Consider the following 26,968-nt stretch of genomic DNA (forward strand, 5'->3'; position numbering starts at 1 on the left):
TAGAGCCGCAGTCGCTCAAGGTACGCAATCTGAGGATGGCAAATTATCACCTTCACCCAGGTTTTATTCCCATTGCTCGTTCCAACTGAAGACAGAAGCCAGATGTCAGCAGTGTTTTGCCTAAAATTAAAAAGACTTTAGAGTACCGATTCAAGCCGCTGGCTCCAATTCCAGGAATGTACTGGTCCCACTCAGAATGGGACATATCTCTTTTCCATGACCAAGACTACCTGTCTTTCACATGAAAGGCAGAGGATCAAAAATCTATGATCAGTGGTGAAAACACCTTGATGATAGCCAGAGATGAAGATGGATGACAGCGTATAGGTTGGTTTTTAGGGTCATTACTTCAGCCTTGTGTCATTCCCCTCATCTCTGGAACTCAAGTCACAGACTAGTCGCTGGATTCAACTCATCAGATATTTGTATGTTAAATCTGGATTTGAGGTGTGGGGTAAAAGCAAGGAGAGGAAAAGAATGGGCAGATGAGGAGACACAATGATTTGGGGAGAAGGTAAACGACGAGGATGATGACAAAGAGTTCAGCATATGTTGAGAAGGAGTAAAGAATCATGGTTTATGTTCTTTAACCTTAATTTTACTTTATAGGAATATAAGAAGAAATTATTATCATACTGTACTATTTCCTGTTATCATACTGTACTATTTCCTGTATGCAAGTAAATGTTCCTCTGTTGGCCCAATATTCAATTCAGACTTTTGAAAAGCACATTTACTCGGCATTGATGGTGATTTTTGATTCGTATTTAGAGCAACCCAGACTATAATTGGATGTTTCCAGAATTTAACATTCATTCTGCTCTCCTCCAGCAGTATAACAAAGATATATTTCAATACTGATCATGCTGTTTATGCCAAATCAATATTTTATCAACTGTATTTAACTAAAATATAGCATTTAATAATTTGTCTCTTTAGGAGGCAGGAGAAAGAACTAATCATTCTTAGCCTTGTTGTGTTGTGTAAATAGAAAAAAAACCTGAAGGGTGTCCTTTGTTTGTTTGCTTTTATGGGCAACTATCATGTCTGTCCCAAATGATGTTCAGAATTTTAAGAATTTGATTATCTCAAATGGCTTTGAGATGGGAAAATAAAATCTCCCAAGGGGATCATGTGCCTGGACCTCACATATGTTTAGCTAAGCCTTGAATGTTTATGTCTAGCTCTGCCACACATGTATTTAAACCATGAGTGTGTGTGTTCAGGGAGGACACTTGAAGTTGGAGGAGAACAATATAAAGGTTTATTGAAGAACTTCAGTAATCTGTCACCTCTGGCTGTATTATACAGTGGGAAAAAGTTCAGTGGAAGCATACAAAATAATGTAAAGTCATAAATAGCATTGTTAAGTAGGATTTGGACATGAGCACTGCTTCACAGATGCCCACTTATCGGAGGAGCGGCTGCTTGCTGCAGCGCCAATAAGAGGAAATTAACTCTAACATTCCTCACCACAAACTCTGGAGACATTAGTCACATCAGTGTGTTTTAATTCACGTTTTGAAATATCACACTCAAAAAGCTTCATAAAATCAAAACATTTCTCATAATTTTGCAAAAAAAAACAACCTTTTTTTTTTTTAATGCTGAACACACATAGTTTTGATAAAGAAATAAGCGCCAAGCTGGAAAATCGAAACCACTAATTTGCATAAACTCTTGATATAGAAAATTTTGAACTCCTGTGATTGATAAGCTGTTGCCAAAATTTGTCTCCAGACAGCATGCAAATGTCTAATGTTTGCTGGAACAAATAAAAATATGCTGGATCATTTTCTACTTCACTGTCTGCTACGGCCATTGCTAATGTTGCCCATACTGCTGTCTTCTGACGGGGTTATGTAGCCTAGTTTATTCACTCCTAAACAATAGTTGGAAACAAGATTTGCCACCCTACACTCACTCGATATTCAACATACTTATAGTTTCTTTTGTCATTTGTGTTACTTGATTGTAATAAACATTAATTTTGCATTTACTTGTTAATATGCTGTTTAGAGAAGATAATCTATCATGTTTGTTTGTTTTTTTACATGTTGATATATTGTGTCCTACTTCACATTGTATCACAATGACTAACAACATCCATCCATCCATCCATTTTTTTTTCTGCTTATCCGGGGTCAGGTTGCGGGGGCAGCAGCCTAAGCAGAGAGACCCAGACTTTCCTCTCCCTGGCTACTCCGTTCAGCTCCTGAGGGATCCTGAGGCATTCCCAAGCCAGCTGGGAGAAATAGTCCCTCCAACATGTCCTTGGTCTTCCCCGAGGCCTCCTACTATTGGACATGGCCTGAACACCTCCCCAGGGAGGCGCCTGGGAGGCATCGTGACCAAATGCCCAAGTCACCTCATCTGACTCCTCTTGATGTGACAGAACAGTGGCTCTACTCCGAGCTCCTCCCGGATGACGGAGCTTCTCACCCGATCTCTAAGGGAGAGCCCAGCCACCCTCTGGCGGAAACTCATTTTGGCCTCTTGTACCCATGATCTCATCCTTTCGGTTATTAGCCAAAGATTGTGATCATAGGTGAAGGTAGGAATGTAGATTGACCATTAATTTGAGAGCTTTGCCTTTCGGCTCACCTCCCTCTTCACCACGACGGACTGATGCAGCGTCCATATCACTGTAGACGCAGCACCAATCCGCCTGTCGATCTCACGATCCATCTTTCCCTCATTCGTGAACAAGACCCCAAGGTACCTGAACTCCTCCACTTGGGGCAGGTTCTCATCCCCAACCCAGAGATGGCACTCCACCTTTTCCGGTCGAGGACCATGGGACTGATTCTCATCCGGGCCACTGCAAACTGATCCTGCGAGAGCTGATGGTCATGGTCTGATAAAGCAAGCAGGAGCTCATCATCCACAAAAAGCAGAGGCCCAATCCTGCAGCCATCTAACTGGATCCCCCTGGCTGCACCTAGAAATTCTGTCCATAAAATTTGTGAACAGAATCAGTGACAAAGGGCAGCCCTGGTGGAGTTCAACCCTCACCAGAAACCAGTCCAACTTACTCCCAGAAATGCCAAGCCCTGGCACCGGTCATACTGGGAGTAAACCGACCAAATCAGGCGGTCCAATACCCCATACTCCTGGAGCACTCCCCCCAAGGATTCCCTGAGGGACATGGTTGAATCCCCACTCTAAATCCACAAAACACATGAAGAGTGGTTGGGCAAACTCCCATGCTTCCTCAAGGACCCAGCTTAGAGTGTAGAGTTGATCCACAGTTCCACGACCGGGATGAAAACCACACTGGTCCGCCTGGACCTGAGGTTCAACTATTTGATGCACTCTCCTCCCCAGAACCCCTGAATAGACCTTACCAGGAAGGCTGAGGAGTGTGATCCCACGATAGTTGGAACCAATGTTCCCTCTAAATTGCGCGCTTGCACAATCGCGCACCGCTCACACATTTTCAGCGCACAAGAAAATCTATGCAGCATAGACTCGGTGAGTGACAGGTGTCCAGCCAGTGATACGACACGGTTCACTTCGGCGACACAGCCAATCATAGCATTGACAGTGCTTGCGTATGTGCCCTGTCCATACGTTAGCTAGCTAACAACAGTGCGGCAGAGATAAGAGTTGAGTTGAGTTGTAAACCCCCGAAAATATTAAAAGTAAACTAATAGAAATTGCTGCTGTATTTTGATTCTTTTGATAAGCCATGTACCTTGCTATGCTATCAGATGTTGAACAGGTGTGATACTGGTGTGTGTTGCTCATAGAGATCCTCAGTGTGCTTAGGGAGCTTGTGTGTTTGCCCAGACACATGAAAAATTAGAGGGAACGTTGGTTGGAACACACCCACCGATCCCCCTTCTTAGAAAGGGGAACCACCACCCTGGTCTGCCAATCTAGAGGCACCACCACTGATGTCCTCACAGTTCTGCAGAGTCGTGTCAACCTACGCATAAGCGTAAACAGCAGTCAGGACCCGTCTGCCACCTGAAGGCGGCGGGAGACTACAGTACCTTCTCATTCACTGGGTTAAACTCCAACGTACAGGCACTAAGCTAAGGGGCAAGAAATATTGCCACCCCTGCCTGTCAACTCTCACTGCCAGCAATTCAAGAGTGGAAGAGAGTCCAACCCCTCTTGAGAAGACTGGTTCCAGAGCCCTTGCACTCCACTAGAGAGGTGACATTCCATGTACCCAGCGCCAGCTTCTGCAGCCGAAGATCAGACCACCGAGGCCTCTGCTCTTGGCTGCCACCCATCTCACGTAGCAACCGATCCCTTTGGCCCCTCCCATCGGTGGTGAGCCCATTAGAGGGGGGACCCATGTTGCCTCTTTGGGCTGTGCCCAGCAGGCCCCATGGCTGCAGGCCCAGCCACCAAGCACTCACCGTCAAGCCCCACCACCAGGCCTGGCTCCAGAGGAGGGTCCCGGTGACCTGCATCCAAGCAAGGGAAAAGTTGGACCCAAGATGTACTTCTTCATTGGGGTCTTTTGAGCTACACTTTGTCAGGTCCTTTCCCTAGGACCTGTTTGTCTTAGGTGACCCTGTCAGGGGCATGAAAGCCCCCAACAACTTAGCTAATACAGTTAAAGTTTAAAAAAACAACTGCAGAGTTTAAAATTTATAGGACTTCACACTTTAAGATGCACTCCCATCACTCGATCAACATACTGATGTTTACACTTTGTAAAGTTTTACTTTCGATGACAAACAACAGTAATCAGTTTCAAACTCTTGGGCAGCTTCTTATTGAGTTACAGTATCTTTCTCCTTACGTTCTGCCAGGTGGACTGTCTCTCAAAGACCTCTCTATCTTCAGAATCACGACTCACTGCTTACTTTTCCTCACAGGGAGTCAGCTTTTCCAACTTTCTGACATGTCGGAAACACAAATTAGCATGAGCAGCAATAGCCACGCTGCTGAAGACACAAAAGCGTGCCACTTACAGAAACTCCAAGTTCAAAATCAGAGGGAAAAAAAGACCTCTGAGTACCAGACATGCTGACTGATCTCTGGGATGTGCAGCAGTAATGAGCGCTTAGCACCAAACATGGAGACAAAGTAAAAAACGGGAATAACAAGGAGCTCACAGATTACCACTTTAACAGCCTATTGAGGTGTAGAACATTCAGTAGCAGCATGATCCAATTGAAGGATACAGAAATAGAGTTTTAGAGGCTGTTGTGTTCATTGTTGTGAAGGAGAGGCGAGGTGAGAATTGACTCTCCGGTGCAGAGAGCAGCCTCTCCATGCCAATAACCACCTCTTCATCGGCACCCCTTTGACACCAGCCCTCACCCAATGGAATATATATCATTTTCAAAAGCTTGCTGCCTGCTCTCCAAATATTTAATTTTCAACTTGAGGTTTACCTCTCGTTTATATAACAAAAGCCTCCTCTCAATTAGAGCACCCGGGGGTGGGAGGAAGCGAGGGTGCATATCTGTACACCCCTACTCCCCTCCTGCTTCTCCTGCTTCTCCTGCTCTCAAACACACTCATTAATGAACAGTCTTACTCACACACATGCACACACACACACACAAACACACCCCACATATCTCTCTTGCTATGTTTCTCACACACTCTTCTCTTCCTGCATAACTGTTTTGGAGATAATGAGATTAAGAATCTATTTTTGTCAGGCAGTTACCTGCAAGTGATGCGTTAGTGGAAACATACCGCAACTCCACAGCTATTATCAAAATGAATGGGAATGAAATTGCTTTTCTCCTTTCCCCACTCTTACACCTGTCACACTTATAGAGTTGTTAGCGGGGGCTTATCGCAGTAGCCTAGCCTTATTTGTTTTTACATTATACATGAGACCTGATCTCAGTGACTCAGAGGGTAATGACGTGTCACTCATGGTTAAGATTACATACAATTAGGAGCATTGTAAAACATAATACTGTAATTTTCATGTATTTAGAGCCAGGCAGGGTGACGTGTGTAGAGAAAGCACACCAGAAAAGTCATCCAGCTCTAGTAGAACACATCCATATCACTGTTGCTGAACCATTTCTGGGTATTTCTTCTCTTCCAAAATGATATCAGAAGGACAGAATATGTTACTGTTCATAAAACAAGTGATTGTGCAATTATATCATTCCCAGTTAATGGAAGGTGGCCTAAACTACACCAAATGTAAAACTGCTAAATGCTAAACCTTCTCATAGCAATAGAACATGTTGGTGTGAAGGCTTAGCTGTTAAGTAGTATATTATGTGTGGCTACTACTAGCTGCTAACAAACAATTAACATGACATTGCTAGGAGAAACTGAAGTATCAACCTCAACAGTGACTCCCCATTTTTAGAGTGGTTCTGTGAATCCAATTTGTCCGCTGAGCAACTCTTTATATTATGAGGTTTAGGCCCCAAACTGAGCCAACCAGTGAACAGATAAATCTTAAATAAAAGACATTTGATTAGCTGTAAAAAGATAACAGGTAAGTGGAAAAAAGCAAAGTTAGAAGACAGTATTTAATAAAGGGGTTAAAGATCTTTTACAGGGGCTCCAGCTCTATACAGACGCTCCTCCACTGACTTCATTCCACCCATTTAGTGTTGTCACACACTCAAGAGCAATTTTTATATTACATGATCCAAAACAATTTATTTAAATTTGACCAAAATCCATATATGGCCTCTTGCAATATCTAAATTGCAAGAGGTACAATACAATAGTTTTTGGAGAAAACCAAAATACCATTCTAAAAGAATGATGTATGGATGATATTCACATGGTGGCCATGTTCCCCTGACATCTTACTCAGGATGTGGAGCCAGAATGCTGGATTAACTCTCCTTGTTCCAGGCTACAATTTGAACAAAAAATCTTGCAAATTATTGCAATTTCATTGAATGAATTTGCTTATTGTTTGTATACATGACACTGTGATAAAGTCGGGACAAAGGCATGCAAGAGGGGCTTGTCTTGGGTCAGAGGATAACATTTTTGAGAACCCTGTCTTAACCCTAGCCCTTGTATTATGTTAAGGGGCAATTTGACCCATTTCAGTTTTTGTGGTGACCAAAGTACTGCTTCTCCTTTCTTTTTCTTCATGAAATTTGGTGACTTTTCCTCATCTAGGGTCATGAACTGGTTTGTAAAATATGGACACTTAGATGTGTAGTGGAATGTCTGTGCAGAGTTTGTATACAAAGATGATGTTGCGGGTCATTTTGACCCGGACACTTTTAATGTGGGTAGGTAGCTGTATGTATCTATGTATGTACAAGCATGGCATCAAAATATAGACAGCCTGTGATGCAAAATCCAGCTATGCATGGAATATGCAAGTATACACCAGAAAGCTACCTGGAGGAACATCTGAGAAGAATCAGGGGATGCGTGTGGTGCTGGAGATGAGTGAAGGGCTGCAAGGTCATAACATCAATTGTGACAACTTCTTTACTTCCTACCGTCTTGGAGAGGAACTTCAGAAGAGAAAGCTAACCATGTTGGGAACAGTCAGAAAAAATAAGCCAGAACTTCCAAGTGGAATTCTGAAGATGCACGGCAGACCTCTGTATTCCTCAATATTTGCTTACACTGAAAAAGCAACAGTTCTTTCATACTGCCCAAAGAGACACAAGAATGTTCTTGAGTACAGTGCACACAGATGCATCTCTGAGCACAAGAAAAGACATGAACCCACAAATGATCCTGGATTATAACTCCACCAAAGGAGGAGTTGACAATCTGGACAAAGTCACAGCAGCATACAGCTGCCAGCACAAGACTGCCCGTTGCCCTTTGGTTATTTACTACAATATTGTGGATGTGTCTGCTTACAATGCCTATGTCCTGTGGACTGATATCAACCAGCAATGGAATGCTGGTAAACTCTACTAACGTTGGCTTTTCCTGGAAGAAATCGGCAAAGCACTTGTCACTCCCAAGATCCAGACGTGAACCAGGCCAGCTCGATCCCCAGCAGCAGCAGCTGTCACTGAAAAAGTCAAGCTCAGTTCCCCCGATCAACCTGCAGCCTCACCCAACCAAAATCCAGTGGACACAGGTGAAAAAAAGGAAAAGATGCCAGGTTTGTCCTTCCCGAGAGGACAGTAAAACAAGTACCTTTTGTGTGAAATGCAAGAAGTACATCTGCAGAAAGCACACAGTAACATTCTGCCCATCATGTGGAGAACATTGAAAATGTTGAACGTTGAAAATCTGAGAAAATGCTGCACGTTAACATTAAAGTTAAAAAGAAATGTGTTTTTGAAGAGGGAAAATGTTGAACGTTGAAAATCTGAGAGAATGGGGCATGTTGAATTTAAAGTTGAAATTAAAAAAGATTTGTTTGTGAAGAGGAAAAAACTTAAACTAAATAGTTCTTAAATATACTGTTGGATTTAAAAATGTATTATATGTCACTTTTCTAAATGTTGATATAATCTAAAATGAATTGATTATTGGTTAAACCTGTTTTCTTGACTGTTTTGCAAGCATTTATACAGTATGGGTCAAAATGACCCGCAACATAATCAATGTAATTTTTTTTCAACATAATACAAGGGCTAGAACACAAACATTGGGTGATTTTCACCCACACGATTCTTGTCATGTCAATTTATAGGGTCCCCTATGGTACCTTTTCTTCATTTAATGTGACATTACATTTTGGGACATTAAAGAAGAGTACCGGTACCTCAATTTAGCACAGAATGTTGTACCTAAATATATTTTGATGAAAACTATGGTTTATCAGGAATATTATATTGTGTAAAATCTACCTGACGTTAGCGATGGTGCTACAAATTTTAACATAATGGCAAAGTAGGACATTAGCAAAACATTAGTCTAAAAATGTATTTTGGTTTTTGAAATTTGGAACGGGCTGCACGGTGGTGCAGTGGTTAGCACTGTGGCCTCACAGCAAGAAGGTTCCGGGTTGGAGTCCCGGCTCGGGCGCGGGGTCTTTCTGTGTGGAGTCTGCATGTTCTCCCTGTTCCTGCGTGGGTTCTCTCTGGGTACTCCGGCTTCTTCCCACAGTCCAAAGACATGCAATTTGGGGACTAGGCTGATTGGATTCTCTAAATTGACCGTAGGTGTGAATGTGAGTGTGAATGGTTGTTCGTCTCTGTGTGTTGGCCCTGTGATGGACTGGCGACCTGTCCAGGGTGAACCCTGCCCGTAGATGCTGGGATAGGCTGCAGCCCCCCCGCGACCCTTACTAGTAAGTAATAAGCGGAAGACGACGATGGATGGATGGATGGATGGAAATTTGGAACATGAAAATGGCCAATCAGTGTGTAATGAAGTCGATGGCGAGCTTTTGCTTGTCCCAAAGCGGAAATTATGTCAGCAGTGTTCAAGTAGTGTTCAAGTTAAAGTGATGACGCTCTGATTCTGTCCAGTTAAAATTGAAAAGCTTTAATTTTGTAAGTGAATCATCTTCATCATCAGAATAATTTAACAATTATTTAGTAAATTAACTAATCAGTTCAGATACATGTACTTGTTTAAAAAGTACAAAGTCTTTTGGAAAGTAAACACTCAAGTAAAGTGAAGATACTTCAACATTGCCCTTAATAATGGATAATGCAGCATCTGCAGCAGACCTAGAATTATTCAAAATTCCATGCAGAATGCACTACCAGCAGCATTCCAGCCAACAAAACTGTATTCATGCAAAACTATATATAATAAATGTTGTATCTATACATGCAGTTCTGATGATGTACTTATGTCAGAGATACTACCAGACTTACAAAGACAGTCCTGAGCTGCACGGAGCAGACAGGTTCACCCTTGTGATGATCCAGCTGCACCAACTTCACATGATGTCAGGTTGTGATCATTTGTTCTGCTTGGAGGTAAAGTATTGTATTAGTATGAATGTTGGGCAGCAAGCTGTGCAAACAGAGTCGGCAGGATGTTCTGGGATTAATCTGAGGCTAAAGGTGGGGAAGTGGTGCCAACAGGTCTGGACCCCGCAGAGTGGAACCAGTCAAATTTGCCATTATTTGAGTTTAAACTGAGCAAAGGTTAATGGAGTTTGTGACTTTGGGAATGTGACTTTCATGTTGTTGTGTGAGATGGTAAAGGGAGAAATTATTTGTGGTGTACAGTTTAAAACTAAATGTAACATTTTGCCTGCACTTTTTTTTTTTACCTACTTTATTTAGTTTAACATGCAAATCCAATTTTGAAAACTTCAGACCAGCGTACTGTCCGACACCCTTGGGAACTGCTAACATGAAGCAGTAATCTAGGTTATCTAATTAGCATCTGGATCCATTTTTAAATATTTCTCAGTATCAAGAATATGGAGGCCTCAAACCACCATAATAATTAAACAGAATAAATAAATAAGCAATAATAAATTGATTGCACTTCCAATCAAATCCTCATTACATTACTGTGGTGCCGGTCACCAAAGACAACAATCTCTCTCAAGAGCAGGGATAAGATCAGAGTAATGGCTGCCAGACTTTCTGTTTCAGGGCCCCTGCATGGGGCTGGCCCCGCATTACCATATGAATCAAGAGATATAGGAACAAATAAAAACAGACAGTGTTGTTTAAAGCTTTTTAAGCTGCTACTATCAATCTGTGCAGAGCAGTCAGACGCTGTAGACCTGCACCAAGGCTGAGAAACCATTGGACTGTATTTCTGCTTGTTGTGTTTTTAACCACAAGAACCGTAATGCAAATTAATTCACAGAGCATTTATTCACGTTCATTGAAAAATTGACAAAGTTCATTTATAGAGAAACAATATGTACAAGGCATGAATAAATAATAGAAAACAATTATTAAAAAAGGCATTCTGTAGATAACTGTTGTATACTTCAGATTCTGACAGTTTGTATAGTATTTCTGTCCTATACCTCAGATTCTATCAGAATTTTCCAAATCAAATCAAATATAACCGTGTCTGTATAACACTGTGTGTAACTGCACTGTTCTAACTCGTTATACACAAATATCAGTCCCCACCAGCCCCTCACCACACTTTCTTAATACCTGCCTAACAGCTGTGCAGGATTTCATTCTGATCAATAGCTCTATAACCTACTTCCAGCATGCTGCATTGTGGGAAAGTAAAACTTTTCTGACAAAATTTCAATTCCTGAAGTTTCATGTCATTATTTCATTTTTCCTAAACTTAAATTTAGGATACATTGGACAACTTTCACACAACACATTATGAAAAGACTGAGAGTGTACACTAACTAACTGACTTCAGCAGATTTTTAGAGTGACAGAGAAAGCTAGCAGTTCTTTTATAACATTTATAACATCGGCACCAAAAAAAAAGAAGAAAAAGAGGGAAAAAAGTGCATTCAGGGGAAGCCGTGTAGGGGGAGATGTGGGGAGTATTGAAATACATCTTGGTAACAATCCAAACTTGAGTCAAGGCTGGGCTATGTAGGCTAATGCTAAATGCAGCAGATATGGTAGTGGAAATAATGACACGGATTAATTGCATAGAAAGTTATGTGTATTCTGTGTCATTGATGCTATGTATTCAGAGTACACTAAAGCATCCGGAGTCCACTTGAAAATATAAAAGATGCTTCTACATCAGCAGGGGTCTGTTCTCATCCGTTTTTCCTTACTCAAATGCAGTTTCGCGATTGTATCTGTTATACACGTATAGATTTAGGAACTGGTTGGACATGATGGTGAATACTGCATAGAATACCATATGAATATCATCTGTATTTATATTATTTCCACCTTTAGTTATCAATGTTGAAAAAAACTCAGCGATGAAATCCTCAGCCTGTTTATTGGGCAGCCATTAAGGGAGAACTTCAACTTGATCCCTGCCTATACTTTTTAAAACCTTGGTGTAGAGGTCTAGTTACAGTTTCATGTTGGGAGTTCTGCTTTGGTGGTCCCTGTGTTAGTGGGGCCGTGGGCTGAGCTTAGCTGAGAGGCTACCCTGCTGCCTGATTTATGACCAATTAGCATTGTGCTGTGAACGAGCTCCACTCTCTTACTTAACATTGCTATTATTAATCTGAGTTCAAGAGAAACCTGGTCAAAACTATGTAGGGGTTTTGATGCTGATTTTAGTTGAGAGACAGGGCTTACAGACCGGAACAGACGCATGAGTGTGATGAGTAGCTCAATGCTGAGGGTTATAGCTGAGGGTTATACCAATTATAGCACCGCAAATCAACATACTCCAGTGAAATCATCCCGCTTTACCAATAACAAGGAAACACATGACAGAGAAGGTGTTCCTAACTGGCTCATGCTTTTCCCATTTGACACTCATTGCAGTGTCCTGTTACTGAAAGTCAGGATCGAGTCCTACGCAGGAATGTTGCTTTTGCCTCCCCCCTCTTTCATACCCCTCTCATTCTCCACTAATCGTTCCCTCCATCACTTACTTGGCCTTTGCTTGACTCCCTCTGTGATGGTCCACTTCACTTTGCTCATAAACAATGCCCCCGGCCCCTTCCACACCTTCATATTTCTGTCTGCCTATGAGCTCCTTCCTCCCCCTGCCTGCCTGCCTCCAAGTCATATCAGACCTTTCAACAGTAATTAGTTGAGGGGCTGCAACACAGCAAGATATTTCCCTAATTCATCCTCCTCTCTGGGAGAAGGAGAAAGGTAAGGTAAAGCACTGTTGGTTGAAGCCTGCTGAGATAATGACAGCTCATCATACACATTCGAACAAAGCCAAGATTGAAAAGCCAAGGTGGAAAAGGCATTTTGTTGTCTTTATTGCATTCAACTGCCTCATAAGAGAAGTACATGAAAAGGAAAAGAAAGGACTAAAAAGAGACGCAGAGCACATTTATTGTCTGTGTAGCAGTTATCACAGCTCAGATCAATGTAATCACGTCTTTGAAAAGACTACGGTTCTTTAGAATGGTTGTTGCTGAGTCCAAACACCAGACGTCTGCCTTGAAGCATGGGTGTTGTGCAAATGGGGAGAAGGGAGTTGTATTCGGTGCAATGGTATGTCCCGTGGGTCGGCCACCAATGACACCGCAGCATCGTTTGAAAGCCTCTCAATGAAACTCCTACCTCTAATTGTCCCTGCAATGCTTATCAACCCTGCCAATCCCAACTAGAGCGGAAAGACAGAGCAATTTTCCCATTACAGCGGGAACAGAAAATGAAGGAGAGACGAGGAGGCGAGGGAGCTCTGTGTCTCCTGAGAGCAGTGCAGATGGCTTCATCTCCAAGTTCAAAAACACAGACAGGAGGGATGGGGGCGAGGAGCACAGCACACGCACACTCACAGGCACTGAATGATGATGTCCTTGTGTACAAATACGCAGTTCAAGACTCATGCACTCTGACAACGTGCTATCAATTAGCTTTTAACCTCCTTTCTGCAGCCAGTTTCTTTCAAGGCCACAGTTGCACATAGCACCACCATAGAGGATTCATTTCAGCAAGCACTGTGCTGTTTTAAGCTTGCTGACCCCCTACCACAGTGGTTAGATAAGCCCGCTTCAACACTGTTTGTCCTGTGCTTTGATCTCCCTCAACCAGAGGAGAGGCTCAGCAGTGTTTTGATTTCCGATCCCAATATGGAGATTTACATTAAACTTAAGGGAAGAGCTCTCCTGCAGTCAACAGGAGTGCAAGAATGCCGTGCCACTGTGCTTGGATGCTTATGACAACAAATGGCGTCCTGATAACATCACACACACCAGGATTCAAGCTTAGCTTTACTGCTGCTGATGAGATTAATCTGTTTACCTGCTTTATTGTAGAAACATTTATTAAGAAACATAGAGCTGTGTATGTAGTTCACTGTTGGAGCCCAGGCACTCAAGCACAGGTTAAAAATGATTCAGTGTGTGTGTGTGTGTGTGTGTGGTTTCCTACACTAAACCTCTGCTTTTATTATCAATGCAGACATCTTTAAGTGTCTACCGTCTGGCTCCACTCGGCTTATCAGTCCTCATTGGTTTATGCAATTAGAGAAAACACACACAAGTGTGCAGCCACACATACATTCACAGCCATGCTTGTGTGCCTGTGCAGCCATACACACCCACACACACACACACACACACAAGCAAAGAGGCATTTAACAGCCCACTTAAATCCAAAATAGATCAACTTAACCTCTGCGAGGTAGCAGGGTGGTTGCACAGGCCATTATAGCGTACGTCTCACTCTCCAAATCTATCATAGCATTCACCTCCGCAGCAACGGTGCTCTGTTTCAGCTCCCTCATATTTCTGAGGCCACAACTAGCAGAATAAATAAACAGAGCAATAGATGGGGCCTGAGATTGGTGGGGGCTGTTCAACTGATATCTTATCTAGCAACACCTTTGTAATCCTACACTGCACATAGAACGTTGAGTTCAACAGCAGATACAGTCACAGGCACACTCACTCAACAAACTTTTTTTGTGGAAAAGATGTAGTACTTCACACATCTAAGAGTTCAACAAAGCAGCAACGTGACACCTAGTGTAAAAGTTTTCCTCTGTCTGTCTGTCTGCCCCCCCCCCCCCCCCAACTCCCCTGAATACTACCACCACAGAGAAATGCATCCATGGCCTCCTATTGTGTTGGCTGTGCAGGTGCACGAGTGTTGATAAGAAGCAATGGTGCCCCATGGTTCATCAGGGTGAGGCAGTGTTGGGTGAGCTCTGCCCTTGGCCCTACACTGGCATTTCCAGCTGGGGGAAGCTCTACTGAGGAGGGCAGAAACGGTGACGCTAATCACGCTGAGGACTGAGGACCAGACACACAGCAGAGCCACGGGGACTTGAACTCCTAGCCTGCATCCCAGAAGCTCACCTAATATTATCTGGTAACAGGGCCAGGAAAACCACAGTCCACCATTCTCAGGGCGAGTGTGGGCCACCCCACCCTTTCCAAATCAGCACCGTACACCTCTCAACCTGCTCTGCAATGATATCTCTGTCTGAAATGCCAAACCACACACACACACACACACACACACACACACACACACACACACACACACACACACACACACACAGATACAATCCACACGCTGACATTTCAGTTTCACATCTTCTGATCAGCTCGCACTTGGCTCTTTAGAACTGTATAAATGGTTGAGAGGTTTTAGAATGTAGAAAGAGTGTTTTCCTCTCATTTGTAAGCAGAATAATTGGGATGCACTTGTTGTCAAAATGACTTAATATATGATATTTACTCTACAAAAGACAAAATGTCTGAAGTAATCCAGTCTTCACTCGTGTTTGTGAAGGAGTGGTCCACTTGTATCTTATGAAATGCATAACAGGAGTAAAAGTGATGTGTTCATTACTAGATATAAAACCGACTAGGTGGCACAGACATGAGTGACAAATTAAGCTTGACTTGATGTGGTAGAAAGAATAACATGGAGTGTACCTTTCGCTGAGGCAGAGCACTTAAGTCATATGCATCAGCTGATTTGCATCAGCTGATTTGCATCAGCTGTTTCATTCATGCGTGCAGTTCCGCGGCTATGTGGCTATCAGCTGACTGGTAATAGCAAATTACTTCCCTTAATATGACATTTCTCACGATTACCCTGCTGACATCCTGCTGCAAGCATGATTTGCCACTACAGCTCTCTCCACCATTTCAAGGTTTTGGAAGGTTTATGAATGTTTTTTGGTCATGCCGACCCACAGAAAGATACTCAAATTCAGTCTGAATTCATATTACCCTCTAAGAACAGGGATTTGGAAAGCGGGATGTCTCACAAAATCTTGGCAAAGCACGTTCGAATTTTTTTGTATTTTTCTGCCTTGTTGGGAATCTCCGACAGTATTAATTCATTAGTTTAGCCACAAGAGGAAAACCACTATGAGCTCCTTGTCATTTTTTATGTTAATCTGTTAATGTATTTGCTAATATTCACTCGGCAAGGCAAGGCAAGGCACAAGGTACTACTTCACACTGAAACACTAACTTCCATTATTTTCACACAAGGCAAACATTGACACTATACTGTCCAATGACTGCTTCTATTTTCAGCACACACATTATGACACTGATTTGTCCATCCATCCATCCATCCATCGGGTCGTGGGGGGGCTGGAGCCTATCTGCAGCCTTCGGGCAAGAGACGGGGTTCACCCTGGTCGGGTCGCCAGGCCATCGCAGGGCCAACACATATAGACAGACAACCATTCACACTCACATTCACACTTACAGTCAGTTTAGAGTATCCAATTAGCCTCGTCACCAGTTGTATGTCTTTGGACTGTGGGAGGAAGCTGGAGCACCCAGTGAGAACCCACACAGGTACAGGGAGAACATGGAGACTCTACAAAGAAAGACCCCGTGCTCTTGCTGTGAGGCGACAGTGCTAACCACTGCACCACCGTGCCGCCCGACACTGATTTGCATACAATAAAATACATTTTTTAATGTGATTCCCAATGAGACAACTGTGGAAACACAATTGACGGTCATCTTAATATCTGGTTATTGATTTCAGATTTTCAACAGTATTAATTTGTGAAAGTCACTCCAAACTTCTCAGACACTGGAGTTTTGCTTTCATTCAAATGTGTCATAGCTGAAAAGACATATATGCAAATGATTTGATAAATATAACAAAGAACAGCTTACCAGCATAAAAATTGCTGCACATATTGGCTTGATGTCTGGTAAAAAAAAAAGCAGGCTTCACGACTTTTGCAGATTATCGTGAGCTGCCATTGACTCTACCTAATTTAAAGTTTCTAAGACACATGAGTCGTTCATTATTTTTCTATCTTGATGATGCTTTAGTGGCTTACATATGGTTACATCAAGGGGTGTTTGCAGTCTCATGCTGAGCCTAAACCTGACGTGGCAGGCCAAACCCCTCTTGCTCCAACAGTTCAGAGGCCTCAATTAGGGAACAAGGCTGGGATGTTGTGAGTTAACTTTAATGGGCAATAAGGGGATAGTGGCTTTAAAGCCTGGCCCTCTGGTAGAAAGCAGTTGGGGTTGGAAAACTCACATAGAGGAGAAATCTAGACAAAACAACCTATTAGTTTAGAAAACAGATGTGTTTAGTGAAGGGTTCTGTCTGTAACCACGTGGGCACTGCTTTTGCCTTGTTTTACCAATGGTCCAGATGCCAGCTAGTCTGTAAACTGAAAAAAAAAACAAAAAACAAAACAACAAAAAACATTCTGACATGAAAATTTTTCTGGTGTCAGCATAGAAGTTAACTGCTAAAATGTAAATAACAATTCAGCAGGACCAAAATTAGCATTTGGTGAATTAGGGTTACCACTAAGTGAGAAAATACACGAGGTTTCGTGAAGTGGAAAAGAAATAAAGTTTTTTTTTTTTTTAAATCAAACCTCAGGACCATTATACTGGACAATACAGTTGAGAGGTCATAACTGGGCATTTTTGGAGCAGATTTGATTTTGTTTTATTGATGTGGTTGTTAATGGTTAGTGACCTTTAGCTGAACATACATCTTCATGAGTTCAGGAAATCTACCTAAGAGTTGTTAAAAGAAAAACTTTTTGGATGAATTATCACTTAAAGAACAGCACAAGAGTCATGCTGTGTTTGGATTAGTTTACAATAAAAGCTACCGGGAGGTTCAGCTAGCATGGCTTTGTCCAAAGATCAAAAACATGTTTAAACCCCATGGGGTGGCACAGATGTTTGTTTGATCTGAATTTTAAAAAAAAGAAAATTAAAAAAAGATTTTCAATTTAACATAGGATTCAGCAGTAAGTGATTCAATATAAAATATATTGTAATAAGGGCTTTGAGGTAGAGTGGCCGTCTAGCAGCTGAATGGTCGCTGGTTCAATCCCCACTTCAAATTATTGAGTGACCATGTTGAAGTATCCTTGAGCAAGATACTGAGCCCCTAATCACTCCTGATGGCCTTGCAATGGACTGGCGACCCATCCAGTGTGGACCCTGCCTTTTGCCCAGTGTCAGCTGGGAAAGCCTCCAGACCCCCCTGCCCCCACAACCCTTAATGGATAAGCAGTATAGAAGATGGATGTTTAAACCCTAAAAACCCCCTTTCAATTTCCCACGACACAAACAGACATTCACATGGGTTTTTCGATCCCTGATGGGCCCACTAAATCTAACTGATTGATCCCTTTCCCTCTGCATATAGACAAAGAATTGCTATTCCTTTTCATTCTGGTGTGTCTTGTTTGACATTACAAACATCAGAAAGAAGTAAAAAGTAAAAAAGTGTTGTCCACTTGTCTCTTGGCTTAATAGCAGCTGTAGTGCAGCATTAAGTGCAGTAACAGTGTTTTGGTGGTTACTATATTAGATCTACAGTATTTCTACAGTCTGTTTCTGGCACTCAGTATACACTGAAGGATGTGAGTGTGCTTGAGTTTGTGGCCGAGATGACAAAAAGAGAGTTACGTGTGGAGGCAACAGGCTTTCATTGCCTCCATATATGTTACTGTTTAGAGTCTTGACTGTTTGTCATATTTTAGTCCAAAATTGGAAGGCTCAGAGGTGGGCCAGCAATTATTGCAATTTGTTCCACATTTATGTAGATTTAAGCCAGAGCGATAAATATGTGTGTCTACTTGCAGACCATAGCCACAGTTTAGCAGGTGTTAGTTTTTTGTTTTGTGTTGTTTGTTTTGGCCAATCTAAAGTAGGCTTCACTGAAACTCTGTCTTTGTTTCTTTAATGGGTGCACACCCAGCAAAAATATTTGTGCACTGAATTCATAAAATGACCTCCTAACATTGTATGATGTGGTGGTGGCAGGTTTTGTGGTACCCTCACAGAAGCTGTGTTTTGAAGGAATTCTGTCACATGACAATGCAATTACCGACAAAGCAAAGTTGCAAACAACAAAAACAGAATAATTGCAGGAAATCAGCAGTTTGTGCATATTTTCTCCAGTCAGACACTGAATTTCGTCCCATCTGCTTTTATTGTCAGTGAAGAGAGTGTGAACCCCTCACACCAGTAAAACGCCAAACCTGGACCACAGGCAGGGAATTTCTCTGGTTCCTGCTGTTTGCTTGCATCGACTTCCTCCAAAATAAAAATAGTCAACATAAAGGGAATGATATATGATCGCAGTCATTCATCTAAATTGGACAAATGAGGCCCAAACATCTGAGCTGTGACACCCCCCCCCCCCCCAACACTGAATGAGTGGGGCCAAAATGTGGGAGTAAGCTTGTGTGTGGTAACACATGTGTACACATTTACTTGACTGCCTGTATGCTTATCTAACTGTGTGCATGAATATGAATACACATTGCTTCCCTAACTTCCCATAACATCAGCAGCTGTATCTGTGTATTTTCAGAATGTGTATGTGCGTGGATGTGTTTTTTTGCACAGCTCTTTGTGCAAATGTGTTAGTGTGCGAGAAAGAGAGGGAGAAAGAGAGAGAGAGAGAGAGTGAGAGGTGGTATTGTTGCATCTGCTCCTCATTAAAGGGCGCTAATGAATGCACGTGTGTTCCACCTGGTTCGATGGAGTGGGGGGTTGATGAGGGCCTGGCCTTTCCCAGCTCTCCTATCATAAAAAATGTCTCAAGACAAACAGGGCAGCCTAATCCCCAGACACTCATCTGACAACAGTTTGGCAGTTCCTCCTCTAATGATGAAGGTGATGCTCAGTAGCAACCCCGTGAGGTAAGACTGGAGGACAAACGTCAGGGCAAAGACTGCAGGAATTAGACCAGGTCTGTGCATTAGGCTGTCAGTTTTCCATGAACCTCTGAACAGTGATGCTTTTTTTTATAGAATGCATCAAGGATATCATCTTATTACCAGCAACCACTGTAGTATTTAACCTTTCTCTAAGATTGGTATCAGTTAACTCAAAGGACAAAGACAAATCCTGTTAAGTATGTTGTAGAATAGGTGAAGGAGAATTCCTTCCATTGCTGAGACAACGCGTGCTACATCAGACAAAGTGAACCACTCACGGGCTTTACTCTTTTTTCCTCTTTTGTTTTAACTAGAGATTTGTAAAGTGTTAGTTTAGTCAATTATGGAGCACTGGAGTCACCATGCAGATAGAAATATATATTTTGCAGCCGCATGATATTACTTTCTCCCTCATTTTTTGTTATTTTTGAGGCTACAAGTTATAACCTGTTCCCTCCATTAATTAATTTGTGGCCACAAGATATTATCCCTTCCGTCAAATAAGTTATTTTGAGGCCACAAAATACATCTTGGTCTGTCTAATTAGTTTTTCCAAGACCACAAGCATCACCTTTTCCTTCATTTTATTGAATTTGTGGGTGTAAGATATAACCTGTTCCCTTAGACTATTTTTTTAGATAGATAGATAGACAGATAGATTGACAGATAGATAGATAGATAGATAGATAGATAGATGTGGACAATTAAGCCAATAAAAAAATCACAAAGTTGTGGTGTTGTTGAGTTGTTTTTTCTCATTACCTGGTCACTGAGATTTATGTCACCACACCAAAACAATGATGACAAGAATTCTGTTTGTGATTTTTATTGTTTTAATTGTGACATTTTTCAGTAGGAAGAAGTTCCAGTGAGCAATGGTCACACTGGTTCAACACACTTGATAATTCAGAGTGGGCGGCACGGTGGTGCAGTGGTTAGCACTGTCGTCTCATAGCAAGAAGATTCTGGGTTTGAGCCCTGGTGCGAGCACGAGTCTTCCTGTGTTGAGTCTGCATGCTCTCCCTATGCCTGCTTGTGTTCTCTCCAGGTACTCTGGCTTCCTCCCAGAGTACAAAGACATAAAGAGGAGACTAGGTTTATCCATCCATCCATCCATTTTCTACTGGTTATCCTTTTAAGGGTCGTGGAGGGGCTGGAGCCTATCCCAGCAGCCTACGGGCCCATCCTGGATGGGTGCCAGTCCATCGCAGGGCCAACACATATAGACAGACAACCATTCACACTCACAGCCATGCCTAGGGTAAATTTAGAGTATCCAATTAACTTAGTCTCCATCTGCATGTCTCTGGACTGTGGGAGGAAGCCGGAGTACCCGGAGAGAACCCACACACAGGGAGAACATGCAGACTCCACACAGAAAGATCCCGTGCTCGAGCCGGGACTCAAACCCAGAATCTTCTTGCTATGAGACGACAGTGCTAACCACTGCACCACCGTGCCGCCCACTCTGAATTCCTGAATTTCCTACTGAATAATGTCACATTTCAGATAGATAGATAGATAGATAGATAGATAGATAGATAGATAGATAGATAGATAGATAGATAGATAGATAGATGTGGACAAATAAGAAAATGAAAGAAATCACAAAGCTATGGCGCTGTTTTATCTTTTTTTTATTTCCTGGTCACTGAGATTTATGTCTCCACACCAAAACAACGATGACAAGAATTCTGTTTGTGGTTTTTATTGTCCTAATTGTAAGACATTTTTCAGTAGGAAAGAACACACGCGGGCACAGGGAGAACATGCAAACTCCACACAGAAAGACCTGGGACTGGAACCTGGAACTACAGTAGAGGCAATGAAATGAGTGACCTTGGGACATTTGCATTTAAATTGTTATCACTTCATACTCTCATGCTGCTTGATATTCGTGTTAGATTTTGTCCTTTTTGTCATTTTTTGTCAGTGAATATAGAGTTAAGACCAAAGGTGTTTTGTACAGTGCCCTTGACCTTTTGCTATGAAATCTAATCACTTTACCCTTGATAAGTAGATTGTGGATGGAGAGGTGACCATGATCTATGGTGGCAGAGATTGTTTGATTGTCCTACAGTGCTTCCTGTTTTAATTCTTTCAGAAATGTTTGTGAAGCATTACAAGTTTCTAATGAAAGTTAAGGTCACATTTACCATAACAAACATCTGAAGCTCAAACACTGCAGGCCTTTTTCAAGTCAAGTCAGTTTTATTTGTATAGCGCCAAATAACAACAAAAGTTATCTCATGACACTTTACAAGTAGAATTGGTCTTGCACCACGCTCCTTGTTGCAACAGAAACCTTCCCTTTGACAGGTAGGAACGTTGAGCAGATCCAGGCTTAATGGGAATGGCCATCTGCTTTGACCGGTTGGGGGGAAGAGAGCAGGAAAGTGGGGCTGGGGCAAAGAGAGACATACAGAAGGAAAGAGAGAGACAGAGGAAAAGAGAAAGAGAAAGGGAAGAGACTGATGGACAGACGGGGATGTGAACAGGCTGGAAGGAGAAAGATGACAAATGATAACAACTAGTTACCAATAATAAGGCTAAAGGTTACTCAAGCAATCAATTTCAGGTTATTATGAAAAATTACGTGCTAGCAAACAGAATGCTGAAGTTGTCCCCATGCATCATGGAGACTGGCAGTCTAAGCCTATAGCAGCATATCTAAAGGCTAACCTAAGCAGCCAAGCAACAAGCTTTATAAAAAAGGAAGGTCTTAAGTCTGCTCTTAAATGTATACAGGGTGTCTACAACCCATACTGGAACTGGGAGATGGTTCCACAGGAGGGAAGCGTCCTGGGAGCGAAGGGTTCTAGCTGGGTAATAAGGGACTATGAACTCTGTCAAATATGAAGGTGCCTGATTGTTGAGGACTTTGTATGTTAGAAGAAGAATTTTAAATTCTATTCTGAATTTGACAGGGAGCCAATGCAGAGAAGCTAGTACAGGAGAGACATGGTCTCTTCTTCTAGTTCTTGTCAATATACAGGCAGTAGTGTTTTGGACCAGCTGGAGAGTCTTTAGGGACTTATTGGTGCAGCCTGATAGGAGGGCATTGCAGTAATCCAGCCTGGAAGTGACAAAAGCATGGACGAGTTTTTCTGCATCTTTTTGAGGCAGGATGTGCCTGATCTTAGCATCCAGGGTACCTAATTCATTAGATAATATGTTTCCAAGGTGTTTTTTTGGTCTAGCACACTAAATTTAGTTTTGTCATAGTTTAATAAAAGAAAATTGAGGGTCATCCATGTTTTCATTTCCTTTAGACAGGCTTCAAGTTTAGTCAGCTGATTTGTTTCATGTGGATGCATTGATGAGTACAGCTGTGTATCGTCTGCATAGCAGCGACAATAAATTGAGTGTTTCCTTATAACGTGACCTTATGGAAACAGATATTGAGTGAAGAGTAATGGTCCCACCACAAACCCTTGAGGACCACCAAAGCTGACTTTAGTGGTCTCAGAGGAAAAATCATTAGCAAGTACAAACTGAGACTGACATAGTAAATATGACCTAAACCAGTTTACTTTGGTTCTTTAATGCCAGTGACATGTTCCAGTCTCTGTAATAGGATGTAATGGTCAATGGTAGCAAAAGTGGAATGGAATTCAATTAAAATCAATGGAATTGGTGTTGCCATTTAAAATAAACTACAACACATCAATAAGTGAAAAAAACCTGCATGTGCAGGGTTTGGAACATTTGTCTGTGAATTCATGTTTAAACTTCTTTAAACTCAAACTAAGTTGGTGGCTTCTTGTGGCCTGTGTACCATATGCAATGGTTAATTAAATGTATACTACAACAGGGTGGTCTTTTATTTTCTTACACCTTGATTATATTTATTTATATATATATATATATATATATATATATATATATATATATATATATATGTGTGTGTGTGTGTATGTGTGTGTGTGTGTGTGTGTGTGTGTGTGTGTGTGTGTGTGTTTGCTTGTAGTGTATAGTACCTTGCGAAAAGTTGTACAAATGGCCATGACACTTAATAGTAATGTGTTCTTTTTGTCATATTGCCAAACCCGAGGTTGGTCCACAAATTTGGGTTACAGTGAAAAATCTTAACAACTGTTACCTTGATTGCCTGGAAACTGGATACAAATGAGGAGGATAAATTCTAATCACTGTTGTCTGCTGCGGTTTCCCTTGCAATTGAAATATTTCAACATGCTAGGTGGGTTAGCACAAAAAATCCTTATAGGCAACACGTACACACATTCATTCATCTCCATCCATTTTCTACGGCTTATCCTGTTAAGGTGGGCTGGAGTCCATCTCAGCAGCCTTCAGGCGAGAGGCGGGGTCCATCCTGAACGGGTTTCTAGTCACATTCATGTCTCCCATAGCTTAAATTGATAACACTGTGGTAATCCCCAAATCTAATATTCAATTTAAGGTGATTACATTCTTGCCGTCTTTAGAGGTGCTTGTCTGTATGATTGTTAGTAGAATTACACAAAATATACTGAGTCAAATTTCACCAATCTTGGCACAGCTGAGAACAACAGATGAAGAGGGAACCCATGAAGTTTTGGGGACGATCAGTTTTAACACAACAAAAACTAAATTTTTCTGGATTTTGCTTAATTTGCCCTTGTGGAGGTTTGTGCTCTCTGAGTACCTTCTGGTATTAAGAACAATTTGTTAGAATGCAAATACTCGTATAACTCATAGTAGTGGTGTGGCTCCTGTCTGTCTGGCTCAGTTAATTGTCAATGGATGCTTCCCGGATTTAAATCCCTAAGTAAATTTACAAAATGTATTCTGGCTTTGCAAAAGCCAAGAATCAGTCTAGTATGTTGGCAGTGTTACTTATCAGTCTCTTCTCAGTTGCCCTCCAGGAGAATGGACTCCTGCATTCATTCAAACTAAAGAGGGAATGATTCAACTTCATGATATAGAAATGTGTTGTCTTTCAGAAAGATAGGAAAACAAACAACTCTCACCATACAGTGGTATACAGTAAATTACACTGGGAGTCTGATAATACCACTTGATTCCCTGCACATTACACTGAAAAATAACTTTATTTGTAAAGTACAGAGTTATGAGATGACATTCAAGGAAAACAATAAACCCAAATGAAAAAGTGATGAAACTGCACTGATAAAATGAGAAGATTATAAATCACAGAGAGCAGTAATAAAATAACACATAATAGAGTGACAATCAGAAAGATGATAGCAATCAATCAAAGGCCAAAAAATGAGTAAAAGTTTGTCAAAGTTGCAGGCGGTGGAAGCATCTCACAGCCAGCTGAGGGTACTGAGCACTTGTGGCGAACAGATTTGTTTCTAGATAATGCAACTTCATATATGGGGCACTATCTCTATCTATATATTCAAATTTCTCGACTTCAAGTTTGGAAATATGTATAAATCACAGTTGCTCAACATCATTGTTATAAAATCACAAAATGGTGATGGAAAACTGTAGATAGGTAACTTTTTTTTCTAACGGCAGAATACTTCAGGGAAAAACCAAGTTAAGTGGTTCTACAGTCATTTTGCAAGCAGCCTGATGCTGTTGCTCTGCAGCTGTCTGCCAGCCTCTGTGGTGAGAAGCCTTCCCCCGGGTTCCTCCCACAGTCTGCTAAGGTTGATATTGATACAACACCCCCGTGCACACTTTACACAGGGCACAACTAGGAACATCATCACTGCAATCAGTCTGACTGGAGGTGCAACCTTTGAAATGTGCATGCATCATGAACACAGAATGACGGATGCCAATTCGTACATGTAGTGTGAGGCTGTTGATGGCTGTTAATTGGTGCCTCTATAAGTTCCAAGTGCTTACTGTGGAATCTCTAACACTCACCACAGCACACATATTGTTCTAAACTGCCTGATTAGCTTTGGAAGATGAACCTGAAAACCATTTTATCTTTGTCTCTCCTGGGGTCATTAAGGTTCTGCCTTTAGAAATGGACCACCCCAGCATGTTTGCAAGTTTAATCACCTCACCCACAAATTCCTTATATTTCAGGGCGCAAGGAAAAAAAAAATAAAGGGAAAAATTGCAAGATGGCTCTTTTCTCTTGCCACATGTAAATCAGGATCTTGTCTTCAGTTCAAAAGGAGAAATAAAGACTAATTTCCACCAGCTGATAAAAATGAGTGGTCAAGCCTATCCATTGACTATGCAGAGACAATCAATGAAGCAAGCCAGAGTAAAGTCAAGAGAGATAGGGGAAAGGACCAAAGTATCAATGTCTAACTTGTCATATGACTACAACTCATTCCCCCTCGAATCAAAATGTTATGTGGAAGAAGCATGTGATGAAATCTGAATCGCATAACACATCGTTGAAATCTGAAAAAAAAAAAACACCTCTCACTCAATGTCAGCTGGGATAGGCTCCAGCCCCCCCCCCCCCCCCCCCCACACACACACACACACCTCTGTGACCTTAACAGATAACTGGTATAAAAAAAAAATGGATGGATGGATATTTAATATGACAAACATGTTTGAGAGTAACATGTTAGGACTAACTGAAGCAATCATGAAGGATTACCTGCCATAAATATCAAATTCTCAAGTCTATGTTTTTGGTCTGTGATACTTTCACGGCAACAAAGGAAGCCCAAGGTGACAATTCACAATTTCAGACCTGCTTACATCTGTAACATTTTTACAAACCTTAAAATGTATGCTGATACATCGTTAATACAGGGCTGAAAAAGCATTACTTAAATATAATTACTATTTATCGATGCTCTCTTACTGTAAAGTGGAGAACGGGTTTCCCTTAACTTCACCCTAAGTTTGCCCATCTTAGCTCTAATCGCTAACATGACGACCATTAATAAATGATTGCTAGATAAAGTGGTTAAGTTTTAACTAATGGTTCATTTAGCATTACTAACAGTTAAATAAGCATTCACGAACCATTACTAATGCACACTTATTGTGTAACCATATGTTTTTACTGGTAGTGGATGAAGAAGTTCTTTACAGTAGAATTAATTTTATAGTAAATGCATCACGATGCAAAATCAGAAGCTCCAAAAATGTTTTACTAATGCTCTTGCTCTCTTATTTTTATTTTTTTTTGTAACAAAACCTGATAAGGAGGTTGACCTGATAAGGATGATCTAAAAAATACAATTGGCTGACAGGAATGGTTGGAAAAAAGGTCCAATTTTTTCTGTCTGCATGAGAGTAGGAGGACATTAATATAGAATGACAACCTGGCTGTTTTTGAAATGTAATCAAAGTTTTTGCCTGCATGCACATATTGTATATCCCTGGGATCTCAAACTCCGGACCCAGGGGCAGGATACGGCCCGCCCAACAATGTAATAAAGCCCTCCATATCAATTTATGGTGAAATTTAGCCTGCAAGTTCCCTCATTATTATTATTAGTGC

Source organism: Aulostomus chinensis, chromosome 6, assembly GCF_037954235.1.
Source record: "Aulostomus chinensis isolate RoL2024-O1b breed Wild chromosome 6, RoL_Achi_v1.0, whole genome shotgun sequence".
NCBI classification, from domain to species: domain Eukaryota; kingdom Metazoa; phylum Chordata; class Actinopteri; order Syngnathiformes; family Aulostomidae; genus Aulostomus; species Aulostomus chinensis.